Consider the following 21,643-nt stretch of genomic DNA (forward strand, 5'->3'; position numbering starts at 1 on the left):
TTTGAGGCCTAATTCTATCTCTAGTTGGTCTGATATACAACGTGAGTTCTTACAAAATAAATTTCATTTTCAGAGAACTCAGTATTTACAAGAGTAGATCAGCCAGTTCAATCAGAAATCTGACGAGACTTTCCAGGCCAGCTGGGAAAGGTTGAAGGATTTGGTGAACATCTGTCTACATCACGGTTTTGAATCCTGGAGGTTGGTGAATTATTTTTACAGTGGTCTCACTCCACAATGCAAGCAGTTTGTTCAAACTATGTGCAATGGAGAATTCTTTTACAAGGAACTTGATAAAGTATTGTCATTTTTTTACTATCTTGCTGAGACCGCACAACAATAGAACACTTGGACTGACCGAGTTTCATTGACAACACGACCACTGAGGACTATTGCTGGTGGGGGGAGATATGAGTTTAAGGAGGACACTGACGTTCAAGCCCGAATAGCTGCATTGACTACAAGATTAGAGGTCATGGAGATGGAAAAAGTGAAGGCCGTGAAAACAATATAGGCATGCTCTATATGCATTGATTTGAACCACAAGACCCAAGATTGCCCGATTATGCCAGTATTTCAGGAGAGTGGCTCTGAGCAGATGCAATCAATGAACTATGTTAACAGAGTACATAATCAGCCTTTCTCCAACACATATAATCCGGGGTGGAGGAATCACCCAAATTTCTCATGGAGGAATGATCAGCCTGGCCGGTCTCCACCACCTTCTCAGCAGCCATTTCATCAGGCTGCTCCTCAGCCCCAGTATCAGCCATATCAGAGTTCTCAAAGCTATCCTTTTGTGGCACCCCAGGATTTCAGCCTCATGCAGCTGCGAAGAAGTCTCTAGATGATAGTATGACACAGATGGCCAATACATTTCAGCAATTCATGCAGATTCAGGCCACTACAAACAATCAAAACACTCAGGCCATAAATGACTTGTGGGGCACCATCAATAAAATAAACACAACATTGAGCACTCAAGAGAAAGGAAAATTTCCAGCACAACTAGAGTCTAATCCTCAAGTATACTAGCAACAACAACAACAAGTGCATAATGTCTCAGGAGAGGTTTTTGAGACAGTGAAGGTCGTTCTTACTTTGAGAACTGGAAAGGAAGTTCCTCATCCAGAGATGATTATGAACACACAGGCAGTTGCTCCTACACCTGAAGATGTAACAGATACTAATGAAGCTAAAAAAGAACTAGAGGTAGTGAGACCAGAGTCGAAGAAGCCTGTGAGTGTAGATTTCAAAGCTAGTAGGGGGTATCAACCTGTGGTTCCCTATCCTCAGAGATTGGCAGCTTTCCAAAAGAATAAATACCACACTGAGATTCAGGAGATTTTCAAGCAAGTAAAGATAAATATTCCACTTTTGGATGCCATACAACAAGTGCCTTCGTATGTAAAATTTTTGAAGGACTTGTGCACAGTGAAGAGGAAGCTGAATGTAAAGAAGAAAGCATTCATAACGGAGCAAGTCAGTGCATTGATATTGAGCAAGACTCCTCAGAAGTTTGGAGATCCAAGCTCTCCCCACATTTCCATTATGATTGGTGAGTCACACATTGGGAAAGCTCTACTTGATTTGGGGAGTAGTGTGAACTTGCTACCATTCTCAGTGTATGAGCAGCTGGGATTAGGTGAGTTAAAAAAGACCTCTATCAAGCTACAGTTAGCTGACAGATCAATCAAGGTGCCGAGGGGTATTGTTGAGAATGTGTTGGTCCAGGTGGACAAATTTTACTACCTAGTGGATTTTGTAGTTCTTGATATGCAGCAGCCAACCACTACTATTTACCAAGCGCCTGTCATCCTTGGGTGCCCATTCCTTGCTACCTCCAATGCACTGATAAATAGTTGAAGTGGAGTACTGAAACTCACATTCGGGAATATGACATTGGAAATGAATGTTTTCAATACTTACAAGATGCCTGGTGATTGCGACGAGTCAGAGGTGCATGCTGTTGAAGTGATTTTAGAGCTTGAAGAAATAAAGAGAGAGGCCTACGACAATTCCTGCTTGGCGAATGAGCGAATGAAGGCCTTGCATGACAAGAAGATCCATGACAAACATCTTTTCCCTGATCAGAAAGTGCTTCTCTATAATTCAAGACTGCATCTTTTTCCCAGGAAGCCGAAATCTCTATGGAAGGGGTTGTACATTGTAAAAGAGGTTCATCCTCACGGCGCGGTAGACATTGTCAATCTGAAAAATGGTAATTGCTTCACTGTCAACGGACAACGTCTAAAGCTGTTTCTGAAGGTCTTTGATCCACAAGAAGAGATCTCGCTAGTGCAAGGTTCCAGGGAAGTGTTTTGATCTTTTCACCCTTTACAGCTTTCTTTACTTGCATTTTATTTGTTTTTATTTGTTGTTTTGCTTTAATTTTATATTTCATGTTGTTTTTGTTTTTTGTTATTTTGCTTGATTATTCCTGTGCAGTTTGTTTTCTTTCGTTCGATTCATTGAGGACCATTTCTCTCACTAGTTGGGGGTAGCGTGTGTGCACAGACTTAAAACCAAAAAAAAATTGCATTAATGTGATGTGCATTGATACACATATGATTGACACATACTTTATTTCTAGTATTTTGTGAAATCTGAGCATCTTGGTAGAGTAGTTGAGCAAAATCGTTTTGTGAAAATTTATTTTCAAGCCTAAGCATAGAGCATTATTTTTATGAATCATATTTTGTTAATGTGTGGTTTGAAACACCGGGATGCTATACTCATTGAGATGAGACTTGGTGAGATTTTTGTAGAATGAAGGGTAAATTTTGAAGGACATTTTGCACATGCTTACACTTGTAGTGTTCCTTAGTTACTGTTCACTGATTTAACACAGGAGAAGTAAACTGCAGGACTACCGAGCCATGTTTCAGAAAGGACTACCGAACCATGTTTCAGAAAAAAAAAAAAAAAAAAAAAAAAAAAAAAGAAAGGACAAGAAAAAAAGAAAGAGATTTGAAAGAATAGAAAAAGGGGGTAAAGGCAGCTTAATGAACTTCCCTAAGTAAAAGGCTAGAAAAGGTTACCCAAGACTTTGGGGGTTGAGTGTTCAACCTTTAAAAACAAAGCTGGCATGAAAACTGCTAGTCCATTGGGCTTTGAGGTAGTTAGAATCAACAATGATTAATCTTAAGGTTGAGAAATCCTATGACAAATCATGAGTAGTAATGAGGAACACAAAACCAGTTTAGCTCCACACACACATTTGAGTTCTGAGACATTTGCCTCAATTCCATGTGAAAAAATGTTGAGATAGTCTTGGTGGATATAGCCCCTGGAGTTGAGTAGTAACGTGTCACTTTTGTGAGAATTCAGAATTGTGTTTGATTGTTTTTGTTTGGATTTCGATCTTTATGCAATATTCATCTCAATTAATTTTCACTATTTTTCTCAAGGATTAGCAAAACGCTACTTGAGGGGTGTGATTGAGCTGAGTTATTACATATTTTATACATTTAGAACCAATATATTTTATTTATTTCATTACATTATTATTGGTCTTAGATGGAGAAATGGTTAAGATGAATAAATCTGACTTGTGATTTAAATTGGTTAATAGCATGATTGATGCTTAATTTTATAACTTGTGATTTAATTGGTTAATGTTATTTCACATGCACAACATATTTTTGATATTCTATTCTTCCTTTTTATTTTATTTATTTTCTAATTTTTATTTATTTATTTTTTATATAGGACAAGAAATGTAAAACCAAGAAAATAGAAAAGTCAAAAAGGTTTTTTCTGGCTTCTCTAGAGCCACACATGCACATGGGACCAAGCTATTTTGGGGTTTTGAGGAAAAGTTGAGTTTTAGCATGTGGGGGCATTTTGGAGTTAGACGGCTGCACAGTTTGGCATTTTGAAAAGTAAAACTCAAGAGACTTTTTATGCATGTGGGCCTTTTGGCTTTAGGAACGGAACGCCGCACAAAAAGAAAAAAAAAGAAAAGAAAAAAGGAAGGGCTTTTGGCGTAAGAGGCACGAGTTTTATTATTGGGGATTTTTCGTTTGGAGGCTAGGGACGGAACAACATATTTCTTTTTTTCGAGACGCACACAGCGTCGTTAAAGAACCTTGAAGGGTCCACTGCCGCTGCCCAGCCTCTTTCACTGCTTTTCATTTTCATCTTCCATTTATTTAGCTTGCTCTTTTCACTTTCTACTATTTATTTAATTTTAGTTTAAAATTTGTGATGTATTTTTGAAATATTTGGCTTAGACCTTTGGGCATTTTATTTGCTGTTTATTTACTTGGTGTTATTTATTTTTCTACCTTCTTTAATCTTTCATTTAACAGTGATAACAATTGCTATGGATTGATATTGAGAATTTGTGATTTGAATACAAGGATAAACTCTAGAATCTTGATTTTGGGGCTTTTCAATTCTCAGTTCGTATTTTGTCAATTACTTTCTAATCTAGTTTAGTTCTTAGCTTAGTTTTATTAATCTCTTAGTTCCATTACATACTAGATTAATTAAAGCTTAATTATGACTTAAATAATTTCAGTTTTATTACTTAATTTTCAGATTAATTAAGATTGTTTAGTTTAGTTGATTCATTGATTGTTAATTTCAATTTGTAAGTCTTTTACATTTCATTTCGACACTCAAAAATTCAAAAATATGAATCTAGTCCATGACTAGTGCCCTTTTCATTCTCGTTGCACTCTTCCATTCATTGCACATACTACTACTTTTATTTTCTCTTTATGAATATTTTCACCATTTTAAACGAGTTTAATTTTAAGTAACTTTCCCTGAGGAGACGATCTAGGAATTTAGTCCTAATTATTACGCGACATCCTCCTGCACTTGGGATAGCTTTTGTGCTGCTCATTTTTGAGTAAGTCAGGGGGAGGGGGGTATTTGAAGTTCCATCTACAATTCTTAAAAAAATAAAAAAAAAAAACGAGAACTATCCCAAGGTGAACAATGCTGGTGCTAGGATGAAACACTTCTTAGGTATGACTAGAAGAGAATTGTCTGAATCATGAGTTCATAGATCCACAAGAACTTTGATTGGCTCTGTTGTGAAGATCATATAACAAAGTCACACTTGAACAAAAGGAAATAGTGAACACTTTGCTCACTTCCAAACTGTTTCATTTGCAAACTAAGACATATGAGAAGTCACATTCTTCTACTAGGGTTACAAAAAGTGCAGTTGGGCATACCTTAATGAACCACATCTTAATGGTTTATAAAATGAAAAAAACAAAAAGCGAGAAAGGGACAAAGTAGAGATCTCAATGTTTTTGTAAAAGGCTGCCTATCACCGGGACTTTAATCAAAGAAAGAAATAAAAAATAAAAAAATAAAGAAGCCTTTCAAAGTGTGATAGCGTAAAAGCCAACAAATCAGTGGTTTTGAATTAAGGACAAGGGTCATTCTTTAAGATAGTTGTTACTGTGAAATAACCTGGAAGAAGATGGTGTGCAACTCTAATGGCCTAGGAGCAACACTGATCACAGTTTGGAATGTTGATTACGCCCAAACTAGTACGTGGTGTTATAGTATAGTTCAGGGTGTCGATCCACAAAGAGTCGGAAGAAAGACAACAAGACGCAAGCTTAAAAGAAAAGATCAAATTACAATATGACAAGAATCTGAAAATTCTACCTAAAGCACGTAATTAAAATAAGATTAGGGCATGGATAAGAAGGGAAGTAAAGCTTTGGGCTTCTATCAACCGGATCTAATACTATAACTTTTTCAATCCAAACAGTATACACAATTAAAAATTATAGCACCAAATTCCTAATTGGAAGATATGACATTATATGCATCTACTTTCTCAAATTTAATTCTAGAATCTATTCTTCATTTACAAAGCACAATTTTCATATATAAAAATGAATATCAGATCTAAAGAAGACCCTATGTTCATAAACAATAGTGCAGCAGAAGATCACATCAATGGTATAAAAAGCTTGTTTAAGTCACAATCATATATTCATAATCCTATAATAGCTCAACAAAATCAAACCATAGCAAGATTTAATATAGTTGTCTCAAACTTATAATATCCCAAAAAAATGGAGAATTGAATCCTAGAATCTTAAACAATAAAGCTTAACATATGAATTGAAATAAAGTCAAAATATTTTCACTAATCAATTTCCACCCTAAGCTTTACCCAAGATAAAAATGGAATTTTTTTCTTCTCTAGAATTGTGCCTCCTCATCTCCAAAAAACTCTCAATTTCGTGCTAATGAAATATTAATATATGGTAGGAAAGAAACCCCAATGTCTTTCATATTCCCGCATAAAAAATCGCCTAAATTTTAAGACTCAACTTGGCAGCTATGTATGCACTTCAAAAGTTTGAATTTGGAACTCCTTACATAGACACATTTCTATCCCTTTAAGTTAGCTTTCCAACGCATTAAGAATCGTATCAATCGAATATTTGAGTGGAAAGTTATGATTAAAATACTAAAGTATGTACAAATTGTCTTCTAGCAAATTACGGACTGACTTTTTCCCTTGATCCGAATTACTCTCAAACTCCATCATTATCCTTATTTGAAGAGTCCTACACTCATTGAAAGTTCTTAGGTTGTTCCAACGTCTTACCCACTTGAAAGTCCTTTGAATTTAACTAGGTTTTGACTTGCTTTTTATAGACACTGAAATTAAACATAAAAATCTACTCAAGAGTATCCCAACACGTAAATAGAAACTCAATTCAATAATACACATTAATTCCTATGATTTCTATTCACATTTTATCATTTTAGTCCAATAATAGGGTATTTAGAGTGCACTTTCATACACTCATCACACCCCACAACTTGCTTATTGCTAGTCCCTAATAATTTTCATGCCAAAACAACGAAAGAGACCAAAAAAGGCCACCAAGTCACACTTCCCAGATTCACATATCAAAACAATCTTAAGAATTCAAAAACCCTATCACAAGCAATCCACCTATAGCAATCCACAGAGCGTGTGTGTGTGTTCCAAACTATATACATCTAACTAGAAGCCCTGACACATGCAACATCAAGCGAAAGGTTCAACTCCATAACTCACAGGTATAAAAGTGTTTTGTGTAAGGATTCTCTCCATGGAGTTGACAATGGATGTACACACCATCTCATGGAGAATTAGGCAATTATATACAAGCAACAAGCAAACATTGATTTTATAATAGGAACACTAACAAATGAGACTTCCAACACTCTTTCCAAAAACTTACTTAGGATCAGAACGGTCAAAACAAAAGGTTGTAACGTGGCTTAGGTTTGGGGCTATATGAAAAAAAAAGATGAAAATGATTTAAAAACTTTCAAGTACATACAAAGGGAATCTTATTAAATATCTCAGTAGACCACACTTCTCACTTGATGTACTCTCCAATTTTTCAGATCATCGAATAATAATGCTTTTCCTTCTTCTTCCACTTCTCTTTTTCTTTATTTTCTTTTTATTTTTTTAGTAATTGAAAACATCAACAATTTGATGAACAAACACACGCCACTTTGGTATTCTTACCATTTCTACCCAACCTTGACTTTTTTTTTTTTTTTTTTATTCAAGAGCCCAACACAAAAGAAAGAAAATGCAAATTCCACACCTAGTATACTCTTGGAAGTAAAAAGGGTAGAAAAATCAGTGTATAGGCTATACTCCAATGTGGAGAGGCTTGGATGATGTGGGCATATGAAAAGAAAAAGCTACATGTGCTTATTGGCTCAAAGTTGGCTACTAGGGGTCTATGATGGAAAGGGTTAGCTTGGAAGGCTCAAACATTGATGCTAAGTTGACCTTCGTCATATCCCATGTATATCCACCATCTTACCACAAACCATGTAATGATATCCTCAAACGAAGTGCCCAATTCAACAGATCAATAAACGCTTATCACAATTTATTGCATTTGTAGGCTCTCAATCATCTCCAAAACTCACATGAATACTTAAGCAAAAGTGTTCTCTAGCTACATGTGTCAAACCACCATCTTACCACAAAACTTGGATGAATGCATTAGGGGTTCTGTGAATGCTTCAACAAAAAATGATTATGGTGGGTTTGGTGAATTCACAAAGACGGCTATGATGTTAAAAGGATGCATGTGTAATGCAAATTAAAAAAAAAATATTGATGCATAAAAATATGCCACAGAGTTCCAACAAGAATTTTAAATACTGAATTTGTGCCACCACCCCCAACTTAAATGAAACACTGTCTTCAATGTTTAAGAATCAAATTTGAATGAGGAGTAACTAAAAAGAGTAGAATACACCTGATGAGTGACGTGGGTAGCTCGCTAAGCACCAAAGATGGTAACCTGCAAACAAATACAAAGAAAATAACAGCAAACAAAAAAGAAAATAAAAATAAAACAAAACAAACAAAACAAATAAAGAAAAACATACCTAAATGGTGTGGCCAAGGTTGATAAACCGGATCCACAAGTAGAATGTCTTCCACTTCCGAAACTTGTCTATCAATTAATACTTTAAGGCGTTGACCATTTACTTTAAAGATCCAACCATCCTTAGGAACCTCTATTTCTACCGCCCCATTTGCAAAAACATTCTTCAGTACAAAGGGGTCAGTCCACCTAGACCGAAGTTTTCCTGGCTGCTTATGGAGTCTAGAATCATATAAGAGCACTCAATCATTAGGCTTAAACGTCCTCCTAATAATATTTTTATCATGAAACACTTTCATTTTAACCTTATAGATTGTAAAGTTCTCATAAGCATCATTTCCCAACTCCTCTAACTCGCTCAACTGAAATTTCTTAAGCTTACCTCATTCAATTTCGAAGAAATACTAACAGGAGAAGTGTCACCTAAGCCAAGAAATGCATTCTTTAAACCCGAGGGCGGTGGTTTCAATTCCAATTTGGGACTCTCCACGCTTGAAGGAATTTGTTTTTCACTTTTCTTAGGCACTTCTCAAATTTTGGTTGCCAATCCTGTGTTCCATAATCCTAAGTTTCATAAAAAATAGCTCAAATATCAACAACATCAAATGAATCACTAATAGTATCAAACTCAAAATTAACAAGGAAATATTCAAGGGGATCAGAATCATGAGTTGTGTGAACTCTCTTGTCTATGAGTGTGTCAATCATGTATGTTTGTTGGCACTCATCATCCTCCCTGGGCTGTCTACTGATGTGGAATATGTTGACCTCCATGGTCATGTTTCCAAAATATAGTTTGATCATCCCATTCCTACAGTTTATAAGTGCATTAGCTGTAGCAAGGAAAGGTCTACCTAATATAAAAGGAATCTTAGAGTCAGACTCAACAACCGACTGAGTGTCCAAAATTAAAAAATCAACAGGGTAGTAAAACTTGTCAATTTGGATCAAAACATCATCAACTATTCCTCTCGATTCCTTAACTGAACGGTCAGCCAATAGAAGCACAACAGAAGTGGGCTAGATTTCACCCAAACCAGGCTGCAAATAAATGGAATAAGGTATCAAATTTACACTAACTCATAAATCTAGCAATGCTTGCCCAAACTCATGATTTCCAATATTACATGCAATGGTTGGACAACCAAGATCCTTGTATTTAGGAGGAATTCGCTACTCAATTAGAGCACTAACTTGCCTGTCAAGAATGTTGTCATCTTAACATGGTGCTTCCTCTTAACTGTACCCAAATCTTTGAGAACTTTTGCATAAGTAGGAACTTATTTAATAACATGCAAAAGAGGAAGATTGATCTTTATCTGCCTTAGGTTCTCCAAGATTTTATTGCTAAAATCCAAATTTCGCATACCAGATTTTAAAACTTGAGGAAATCGTACCTTAACTGGGCTCTTGATTACCTCGACTTCCTTGGGCAACTCAGCACTCTCATTACATTGTTTCTCTTCAACATCCTCTGGCTTATCAGTTGTTGGGATGTGTAAGGACTTACCACTTCGTGTCACAATGACATTAACCTCCTTCAAATTTTCTTGAGCCAAATGTTGACCTTAGGGTGGGGATTGAGTTTCAGAAGGGAACTTGCCACGCTCATTCACACTCAAAGTGCTCATCAACTTGGATACTTGGCTCTTTATCTCCTTGTTTTCTTCAACAACCTACATAATCAAATATTCAAACTTTTGATTAGTTTTACTCTGTGCCTCAATAAAAGCATGTAAAGTATCTTCTAAGGAGTTCCTAGAAAAAGATGATGCATGATACGGTGTAGGATATGATCTAGGGGGTTCTGCAAACTGTTGGTTTTAAGACTTCTAGCTAAAATTGGGGTGATTGCGCCACCACGGATTATAGGTATCAGAGAAATGTGTAAAAGGCTTATTCTACATACATAAGGCATTACATTGTTCCTCATACATCCCTCTCATCTCAGCAAATGTGGGATACTCTTGGGCGAGGTGATCTACCCCGCCACACAAAATATGGTCCAAAAGACTCTGCATGATTAGCCACGTGTGTTGGCTTTAAGTCCTTAGTCTTTAACACATCTAGCTCCCTAATGAGCATCTCAACCTTAGCCTTTAGGCTATCCTCTTCCCTGAGTTAGTAAATTCCACCACCATTTGGGTTTCCTACAGGTCGTAACTTATTTGTGCTCTCAGTAGCACTAGGTTCAGTCCAAGTGTGAGCTTTTTCAGCAAGCTCATTAGTGTATTTTATGGCCTCATCAGGATCTTTCTGTAAAAACTCACCATTACACATCATCTCCACAAATTGGCGCTCTCTAAGTGTAAGTCCCTCATAAAAATAGCTCACTAAATGCCAATTCTCATACCCGTGATGAGGACACATACTCAACAACTCCTTAAATCTATCCCAAGACTGATACAAAGGCTCACTGTCCTTTTGTGCAAATGTGGAGATTTGCCTTTTTAAAGCATTAGTCTTATGTTGGGAAAAATATTTATTAAAGAAGACCTGAGTCATCTCATTCCATGACCCAATAGATCGCGGTCTCAGCGAGTATAGCCAACTCTTAGCTCTATCCTTTAAAGATAAAGGAAAGAACTTAAGTCTCAAAACTTCATCAGTTGCATTTTGACTATGAAAAGTCGAAACTACTTCCTCAAACTCCCTAATGTGTACATATGAATCTTCATTTTCCAAGCCATGAAAAGTATGGAGTAACGGTATCATCCATTTTTTCAAATCCAGTTGGCGAGTATCACCTAGAAACATGATACATGATGGTATGGCTGCGCATGTAGGGTGGAGGTAATCCTGAAGAGTTCTAGTGAGTTAATATTCATGTTCACTCATTTCTTCGGGACTAGATGGAATGTCAAATAAAGGATTTAAACAATTTGATTCTGACTCTCGCACATGCCTACAAGCAAATCTACCCAAGACATCTCTATATATGTGCATGCAAGGTAAAAAAGAACACAACACTAAAAAAAATAAAAATAAAGATGCATTAAGCTAAAAGAGGGAACGAAGTTACCGCCTTTATAAACTGCTGAAAAGAAAAACTATCTAGCAATTCTTCTACCGTCTCTCGGCAATGGCGCCAAAATTCTCATTACTCCCAAACTAGTACGCGGTGCTATAGTATAGTTCAGGGTGTCGATCCACAGGGAGTCAGAAGAAAGACAATAAGACGCGAGCTCAAAAGAAAAGATCAAATTATAATATGACAAAAATCTGAAAATTCTACCTAAAGCACGTAATTAAAATGAGATTAGGGCACGGATAAGAAGGCAAGTAAAGCTTTGGGCTTCTATCAACCAGATCAAATATTATGACTTTTTCAATCCAAACGATATACACAATTAAAAATTATAGCACCAAATTCCTAATTGAAAGATATGACATTATATTCATCTACTTTCTAAAATTTAATTCTAGAATCTATTCTCCCTTTACAAACCGCGGTTTTCATATATAAAAATGAATATTAGATCTAAAGACGACCCTATGTTCATAAACAATAATGCAGCAGAAGATCACATCAATAGTATGGAAAAGCTTGTTTAAGTCACAATCATATATTCATAATCCTATAGCTCAACAAAATCAAACTATAGCAAGATTTAATATAATTGTCTCAAACTTATAATATCCCAAACAAATGGAGAATTGAATCTTATAGAATCTTAAACAATAAAGCTTAACATATGAATTGAAATAAAGTCAAAATATTTTCCACAATCAATTTCCCTAGGCTTTAGCCAAGATTTAGTTCTCCATAAAAGAACTAAATAATAAAAATGGAATTTTTCTCTTCTCTAGAATTGTGCCTCCTCCTATCCAAAAAACTCTCAATCTCGTGCTAATAAAATACTTATAAATGGTAGGAAAGAAACCCTAATGTCTTTCATATTCCCGCATACAAAATCGCGTAAATTTTAGGACTCATCTTGGCAGCCACGTATGTGCTTCAGGAGTTTGAATTTGGAAATTCTTATTAGAGATAACTTTGTAGCCCTTTAAGATATATTTCTATTGCATCAAGAATCATATTAATCCAATATTTGAACAGAAAGTTATGATCCAAATACTAAAGTATGTACAGGCTATCTTCTAGCAAATTTTGGATTGGCTTTTTTCTCTTGATCCAAATTACTCTCAAACCCCATCATTATCCTTATTTGAAGAGTCCTACACTCATTGAAAGTTCTTAGGTTTTTCCAACGTCTTGCCCACTTGAAAGTCCTTCGAATTTGATTGGATTTTGACTTGTTTTTTTATAGACTCTGAAATTAAACATAAAAGTCTACTCAGGAGTATCCCAACATAAATCGAAACTCAATTCAAGAATACAGATTAATTCCTACGATTTCTATTCACTTTTTATCATTTACTCCAATAATAGGGTATTTAGAGTACACTTTCATACACTCATCAGATGTGCAACTACATTATTGGTTTCCTTTACATAAGTATTTTTATATTACATGAAGTTCTGAAAAGAGGAACAAATCTGAACTATGGAATTAATGACCTATGTTTTTGACAAGTTCTCAGCTGGGAAAACCTTTGAAGGGAGAATTCCTCATCTTTTGTTTATCGCTCATTTGCTAAGGGTCTAGTAAAAAACTAGTTGGGGGTTGTGATTAAGTGGAAATAATATGAAAATTAAGCATGAAAATTAAGGTTTTGTTTAGAAAATGAGTACATATGCCTCTTTACACAATAAGTTTACAACAAAGACACCACAAGGTCAAAATGGGAAATACATTTACAAAATCAATATCTGCCACTTACCTCACACACTCACTCGACACTTAGAGAAAAAAAGGGAAATCCTCTCTAACCCGTAACCCCCTTGATGGAAGAGTAATTTAGTGACCTAGGTCAAGCGGAACCTTTGGGCAGTAGGGTTTTAATTGGGAGTTTTGATTTCTTCTCGGTTTTAACTTGTATTCTCCATAAATTTCTGTCATTCTTATAGACACTAGGATCAGGGTTTCTCTGCGTCTTCTTTGATCCATTGTTGATTGAAGGCACGATGAATGCTTAAGGGATACAGACCCTAAACTTGAGTTGTATGTTGATTGTCAGTTTGATGTGAAATTTGTTGAGATTATTCAGTAAATGTTTTGTTAGTGTTTTAATCATATACATCATCCAAATGCTTTTATCATGACTAATAGCATTTGATAGTAATTGAGGAATGCAAAACTCCCATAAAATCATCTGTGTAAAGGAAACCCGAAGCCTAGGTAATCATTTTGAAAAGGGTTTTAGAATATTGGTTTTGAGTTTTAAAACTTGTTCTTTTTTATCAATACAAAGAGTTCAATTTCTTTAGCTTTTTTTTTTAGTTGTATTATTTTGTTGAACTAGGGTTTCGAGAAGTACTGTAGTGAACTAGGGTTTCAAAAGTACTGTAGTCGAGTTACTGTAGCGCCATACTGTAGCTTGACACTATTCACTCAGGGGTATTTTTGGAAGATGGGGCATTATTTTGGCTAGGGTTTTAATTAGGTTTTGGTTTAAATACTCTTTGTAGCTTCATTTTAATCAGTTTATGAAATTTAATGAATTTATTCATTGTGAGTTGAGTTTATCTCCTCTTGTTCTTGATTGAACTTTTGAACTTATCAAAGGTAAATCACAACCTTTGTGGCGTTCCTTCTTGTAATCTGGGTTCTTGAGACGGATTCTTCAACGGGTCTAAATTTTAATATAATCTAGGTTCTTGAAATGAGTTCTCAACGGGTCTAGGTTCTCCATCCACTGACTTGATTTTGGCTTTCTTTGGGAGTTTTCAAATTGATTGTGGGTTCCAGGGTTTCCATTCCCGCGGGTTCATATCATTGCCTACTCTGAGTATAACCAGATTCACATGAACCCCAAGAACGAGGAGAAGACTTCCTTCATCACCGACCGAGGTTTGTATTGTTACACGACAATGCGTTTTGGGCTAAAGAACTTAGGGGCCACCTACCAGTGGCCGGTCAACCGCATGTTCAAAAATCAAGTAGGAAGAAACATGGAGTTCTACGTGGACGACCTGTTGGTCAAGAATGGGACTCTGGAACAACACTTGAACTATTGAGGGAGACTTTCGCGATACTGAGGCAGTACCAGATGAGGTTGAACTCGTCAAAGTGCGCCTTCAGTGTCGGATTGGGGAAGTTCTTGGGATTCATAATGTCGAAGCGTGGAATCGAAGCCAACCTCAAGAAGGTGGAGGCCATCCTCAACATGGCCCCACCCTAAAGGTTGGCCAAGCGCTTGGTGGCTCTCAACAGGTTTGTGTTAAGATCCACCGACAAGTACTTTCCTTTCTTCAAGGTCCTGCAAAAGTATGGGACGGTGTGTTTGACCTGGCATTCGAGGCTCTCAAGAAGTACCTCATGAGCCCCTGCTCCTCAACCAACCCCAATGTGGGGAGACACTAGCCCTGTACTTGACAGTTTCCCCCCAAGCAGTCTCTTCAGCATTAGTGGGCGAAGACGACGGATTCCAGAGGCCGATCTACTACACCAGCCGAGCATATTGTGGGGTCGATGGCAGACACCCCCGCATAGAATAGCTAGCCTTTGCACTGGTAGTAACCATGCAGAAACTGCGCCTGTACTTCCAAGCTCACCTAGTAAGGGTCCTCACGGAAACCCCTCTGAAAATGATCCTACAACGACTGGACGCCTCGAACCAGCTCATGAATTGGGCAGTAGAGCTAAGCAAATTTGACATTGACTATGCACCACGGAGCACCATCAAGGGGCAAGTGCTGGCAGACTTTGTTGCTGAGTTTACCGGTTTCCTGACAGAAAGCGATCATGCTCCTCCCGTGAAGCCCTGGCAAGTTTTCGTGGATGGCTCATCTTGCTGAGCTGGAAGGGGGAGTAAGGGTGCACATCGTTACATCCGAAGGAGAGAAACAAAATTATGCCATTAAAATTGGCGTTCAAAACCATGAACAACATAACAGAACATGAAGCACTGCTTTCGGGGCTGACAGTAGCCAGGTCTCTGGGTGCCATCGAAATTGAAGTACGAGCAGACTCTCAGTTGGTGGTCAACCAAGTGTGAGGAGAGTTTGTTGTGAAGAGCAAAAAATTAAAGAAATACTTGACACTAGTATAAGCTGAGGGCAAAAAATCAGAAAGCGGATAAGTTGGCGCATGCAGAGTCCAGACAAGAAGACTCCCCCTTGCCAGAGCAGACAATGATCCGAACCGTTGAGGTACCCATCGTAGGGGCCAAGGTAATGGAGATATGGTTCGGAGCCCCAGATTGGGTGGGGGACATACTCAAGTACCTAGATACCAATGAGGTACACGAGAACAGACACGAGGCCAGAAAGATCAGAAACTGAGTAGCGCGCTACACTCTGATCAAGGGAGTTCTGTACCGGAGGGGCCACTCAACGCCTCTCTTGAGGTGCATCTCCCCAGTGGAAGCACATGACATGTTAGCAGAAATACATGAAGAGATCTGCGATAGCCACTCGGGGGGAAAGGCGCTAGCCGAAAGGGTATTGAGGGTGGGATATTACCTGCCCCGAGCCCTGCGAGATGCCGAAGAGTATGCGCTGAAATGTCAAAAGTGCCAAGAATACACTAAGGTACCCCATTGCTCGCTGGAAGAACTGATGTCGATCACTTCACCTTAGCCTTTCGCCTAGTGAGGAATTGACTTGGTCAGCCTGCTCCCCCTAGCAAGGGCAGAGTAAAGTTTGTGGTGGTAGCAGTGGACTACTTCACCAAATGGGTCGAGGCCGAGGCCCTAGCAACCATCACGGCGAACAACATCACGTGATTCATATGGAAGACGGTGGTTTGCAAGTTTGGCATCCCGCGCACTATCATATAGGACAATGAGAGACAATTTGATTTCGATCACTATCGTAATTGGTGCCAAAAATTTGGGGTTGAGTTTCGGTACTCGTCTCTGGGACACCTCCACTCTAACAGGCAAGTGGAGGCAACAAACAAAACATTGATGGGAATGCTCAAGAAGCGACTTGACGACAAAAAAGGGTCGTGGGCAGAAGAACTTCCTGTTGTTTTGAGGGCCTACCGGGTCACAATGAAAATGCCAATGAGGAAAACTCCTTTCACCCTCACTTATGGCCACGAGGCAACACCGCTAGTAGAGATGGGAATCCCCACTTATAGAGTTCAGCACTTCGAGCAAAAATCCAATAATAGGCGGCTGGAGGAACAACTTAATTTGTTGGAAGAAGTTAGATTGGAGGTATAGATTAGAACCGCGGCCAACAAAAGAAGGGCCGAGCGATGTTTCAACAAGCAAGTGCGCCCGAGAACATTCAAGGTTAGAGATCTAGTACTCAAAGAGACAAGAAGGACAATGCTGGACGAGGGAAAGCTAGGCTCCCGATGGTAACGCCCCTACGTGGTCACTGCCACAAATCGTCTGGGCTCCTACTGGCTCTGAGACTCCCAAGGAAATGAGGTGCCACATCCCTGGAACACCAAACATCTACAGAAATTCTATTGCTAAGCTAGTTTCATTGTTGTGAATTCACGTTTTCATGCACATGCTACATATCCTAATAAAAGAAGTGTTGTATTTCAATGTCAAGTTTCAAGGACATAATGTAATCTCCATCAATGAAATCAGCAAAATCAATGAAATCTCCATCAACGTAATCTCTATCAATGAAATCTCCATAACGTCATCTCCATCAGCAATTTACCTCCTTGCGACGTGAAATGGATGAGTGTAATGCCTAAGGATACTTTATCCCTCTCACGGAGGAGTGAGGGTCGGCCCTCGGCCACCTGAAGAAAAAAGCTTACCTTCCGCATGAGTGTCAATAGGCGAGAGCAGGTCCAGTTATAGACTACCCGAACAACGTACCTCCCACGAGGCCAAAAGGGTGGAGTGAGCCAAAGCCTACTTTGTCCCTCCTGCAGTGGAAAGTGGGTCCAACCAAGAGGTTGCCCGGAAAACTTACTCCAATCTCTGTCACGGTGAAGTGTGGGATTCAGCTCTAGCCTGATCAAAACTTACCCTTTCCTGCAATGTCAACAAGAAGGAGCGGGTCCCCATGAAGGATGATAGATGAACTGAAGGCTCAACCTCCTTGTCTGGGAGAGCAGGACCAGCCCCCTGGCGGTCCGAATAACTTCCCCCGCCCCCCATTACAATGAAGGAGTGGACCAGCCACATCACTGTCAGTGATACCAGAGGGAAAGCTAGGCCAAAAGGTTGTCATATCTCTCCCACGACGGAGTGCGGATCAGTCCTCAACTACTCGAAGGGAAAAGACTTTCCTTCCTCATAAGCGTCAACAAGCAGGAGCGTGTCCAGTAATAGACTATCTGAATAACTTACCTCACTGCGGACCTAGGAAAAGGGTCGAGTCAAAGGCCGCCTTGTTTCCCGGTAGATGAGTGCTGATACAACTCCATTGGCAGTCCGAATAACTTCCCCCGACCTCCACTGCGACGAAGTGTGGGATCAGCGCCAGCTTGACCCAAAACTTACATTTTCCTATGATGCCAATGGGCAGGAGCCGGTCCAGCATTAGACTACCCGAACAACCTACCTCCTGCAGGAAGTAAAGGGATGGGTTGAGATAAAGGCCATCTGGTTCCTCGCGCGAAGGAGAGTGGGTCCAGCCCTGAGACTGCTCGAATACTTACCCCCACCCCCGTCGCAGCGAAGGACCAGACCAGACACATCTCTATCCGAATTACCTCATTGGGGGCCAAAGGGGCAGTTTGGCCTGAGGCATTCCAACCCTCCCCGATGCAGTGCGGGTAGTCCTCAGCTACTCGAAGATGGAGATTTACCTTCCTTGTAAGCGTCAACAGGCGGGAGAGGGTCCAAATACAGACTGCCTGAACGACCTACCACCCTACGGACCAAGGAGACAAGCCGAGCTAGAAGCCACCAGTAGCCATGGCCTCCACTACTACAAAGGGTGGAATCAGCATCAGCCTGACCCAAACTTACCCTTCCTTACGGTGTCAATGGGTGAGAGCGGGTCCAGTAGCAGACTGCTCGACCAACTTACCTCCTGCAGGGAACAACGGGATGAATTAAGCCTAAAGTCTCCTTGTCCCTCCCGTGAAGGAAAGCGGGTCTAGCCCCGAGGCTACCTGAATACTTATCCCAACCCCCACTACGGTGAAGAAGCGGACCAGCCACATCGCTGTCCGGATTACCTCCCCAAGGGACAAAGAGACAGTTTGGTGTGAGGCATTCCAACCTCTCCCTAACGAAGTGCTGGCTGAGTCCACTGACCACCAGAATACTGCACCAAAGAACACAGACATCAACAACATGGCAAAAAGCAACAAGCACATTACGGCATAGGCCAGGAGACCCAGGTTTGCTAAATTAACTCCCGCCTTAAGGATAAACTTATGATAGCTTCCTTACTTTCCAAACAGGGACTAAATACCAAATGCTAACGGATGAGAGTGAATCCAGTTCCAAACTGACAGACAGCTTACCTCCCCACGGACCAAGGAGACAGGGTGAGCCAGAGGCCACCTTGCCTCTCCACGGTGGAGCAGCCCCATAGCTACCCGAAGAATTTATCTCAGCCATCATCGAGGCAAAGAGCAGCCTGGCCTACTCACATGCAACTTTGCATCCACAGTGATACTCGAAAGGGGCATAGAGGCGAGTTAGCGAAACGCTACCCGGCCTTTCCCCCAAGGAGACATCCAAACTTCCCCTAGCATGGCTTAACTCTTAGGGGAGGATTTCCATCAGCCTAAGCTGACGGCAGCGGGTGAAGGCCAATGAACACTAACAACACCTCTATTATTTTCTTTGAGTTACATGCCAAAGTAAATCACAGCAATATAAAATGGACGAACAAAAGGACTAGGCGGGGTAAAGTGTGTTCAAAAGACGGATGGAAGAAAGAGAAAATCGATGTAAGTCAAAGGCTGAGAGACATCAGCCTCGACAAACAAAGCTGCTAAAAAGCCTCGGGAGAATGACTACTTAACAAAGGCAGACAAAAACAGTATGAGCAAGAGAGTCGTCGGCTTGTGGGGTCATCAAGAATAGGCTAGGCGCTGGCAGGGTGGACCATAAGGCCCTGTATGGCGACAACACCGCTCACCTAATTTCTAGCCCATGATTTCCTGCTACAAAACCCCCCAGGCCGACCATAAAAGAAAAGGAAGAAGGAAACAACATAGAAAAATATGCAGACAAATAGCCGAACACAACAAAATGTATGGTAATATCATTAATCATCGCAAGTTACAACATGAAGCCGCAGAGTTACAAAGAGCAAGTTACAACGTAAAGCGGCTAACATGAACCTGCAGAGTTACAAAGAACAAGTTACAACGTAAAGCGGCTAATTATAATAACATACGACAAAGTCAGCTAAGTACGACATAAAGTTGTAAGGTGCAGCGAAACAAAGCCTGATCAGATCATATTCCAATTGAAGTGGCAGATAGAGATCTCCATCACTACACAGTGCCGATAACGCCCGAGGTTACCTCTAAAAAAATCAATAGGGATGTAATCAGGTCATTAATCGAGTCATATGGTGACAACAACTGCCAAAACGCTGCTAGGAACCGCCTGCCTACTATGGAGAGGCACGAGGAACTGTTGGAGGAGGTAGGCAGGTTAGGAAGCAAGACAGGAATCACCTTGAAGACGAGCACAGATGCAAGATATGAAGAAAGAGAATGAATTTTTGTACGAGCAAGCCGAGGGTGACCTTTGGCAGGGGAGGTTTGAAGCCACAACAACAGAGAAGAGAAAGAAGACCCATTAGAGGAGTAGAACGGTGTGCTGTCGAGGAGAGTCAGCCTTCACCGAGCAAAATTAAATCCTTCCTGAGAAGACTAGCCTACTCCACGAACACCTTATGTGGAGAAAGCTCCCACACACACAGGGCCCTTAGGTGGTATTGAGGATTCTGGAGGACGTGAGTCTTCATCAGCTCTAAATCATCGATATAACCGAGGTATCAGGTGTCATCGCGAACACCACAGACATATGACAACTCCTCCCATAGACCTCAGATGGTAGCATCACGGGCCTCCAAAACACGCTCTGCCTCAGCTTGGTCGGCTTCCAAAACCATCATCCGCTTCCTTTCCTCCTCTAGAGCCTTTTTCTTGTCCGACAGAGACTTGGAAGCCTCCTCAAACCACTCTGTTATAAAGTTTTTTGCCCGACTATCAAACTCCTGCTGCTTGTACAGTTCTCGGATCTCTGCCTGCAGCAGTTCAAGCTCCTGCTGACAGTCGTCAAAAGACTTATGTAGCACCTCCCTCGCCTCAGAAGGGAGCACAGCATCGAGGCGAAGGGTGCCAACCTCACCCTAGACCTCAACAAGTCAACGAGGGCCTCAACAAGTCAACGAGGGCCTCCTTGGCTTCTTCATTCTTCTTACGCTCCTTCGCTGCACAATCTAAGGCCAGCTGTGCGAGCGAACGAAGTGCTCTGTTCTCGCTCGCCACCTCCTATCGGCCATCCACAATAAAAGCCCACAGATGCTCCAACCCCTGCCACAGAAGTCAAAGTCAACATCAAAAAAGGAAACGAACAACAAGTCTGGTGAGTTTGCAAGTGAAGATCTCACCCCAGGAAATAGCCTCTTGAGCTTGTCATTCATCTTGCAGATGCGGTCGGCACGGCTAGCCAAAGTCGTTGGCCAAACGTCCGTCAGGACCTCATCGACAACCTCCTTGTCCCCGTCCTTGTCAGGGGCCGCAGGCAGTGTGGCTACTTCGGGCAAAGGAATGCCCACCGTCGCCTCCTCGGCCTGAACATCATCACTAGTTGAGACAACCTCGACCGCAGGAACAATTTTAGCAGCAGCCTCGAGAATCGGCAGCTCGGGTTGAGTGTTCGCAACAGCTACTCGAGCAAGAAGTATGGAGCGAGGAAAGCTCACTATCATCATCATCTTCTTGGGAGAAGACGGCTTGGGCTGGATAACGAGCGCCACCACAGAGAGACACTCGAAAGGAATGGAAGTCATCAGACTCGGATTTAATGGGGGAAATCATCTGGGGTCTTTTTCCTTTCCCTTCCACCAGCAGGCTAGGCAAGTGGCTATGAGCTCGCGATGTGACCTCCCTTATTGAGAAATCTCTGTCGGAGTGCAAATTGGCCGGGAGAACCAAGTACCGATGAAGGCTATCCTAGGCTAGTAGAGCCTCCAAAGAAACGTTGTCTGGATGGGCCTTCACCCAAGCATGGACGACCTTCAGCCCGAGTATCTGGCGATGACCCTTGTCACCATCCACAGC

This window comes from Juglans regia, chromosome 9 (assembly GCF_001411555.2).
Source record: "Juglans regia cultivar Chandler chromosome 9, Walnut 2.0, whole genome shotgun sequence".
In the NCBI taxonomy this organism is placed as follows: domain Eukaryota; kingdom Viridiplantae; phylum Streptophyta; class Magnoliopsida; order Fagales; family Juglandaceae; genus Juglans; species Juglans regia.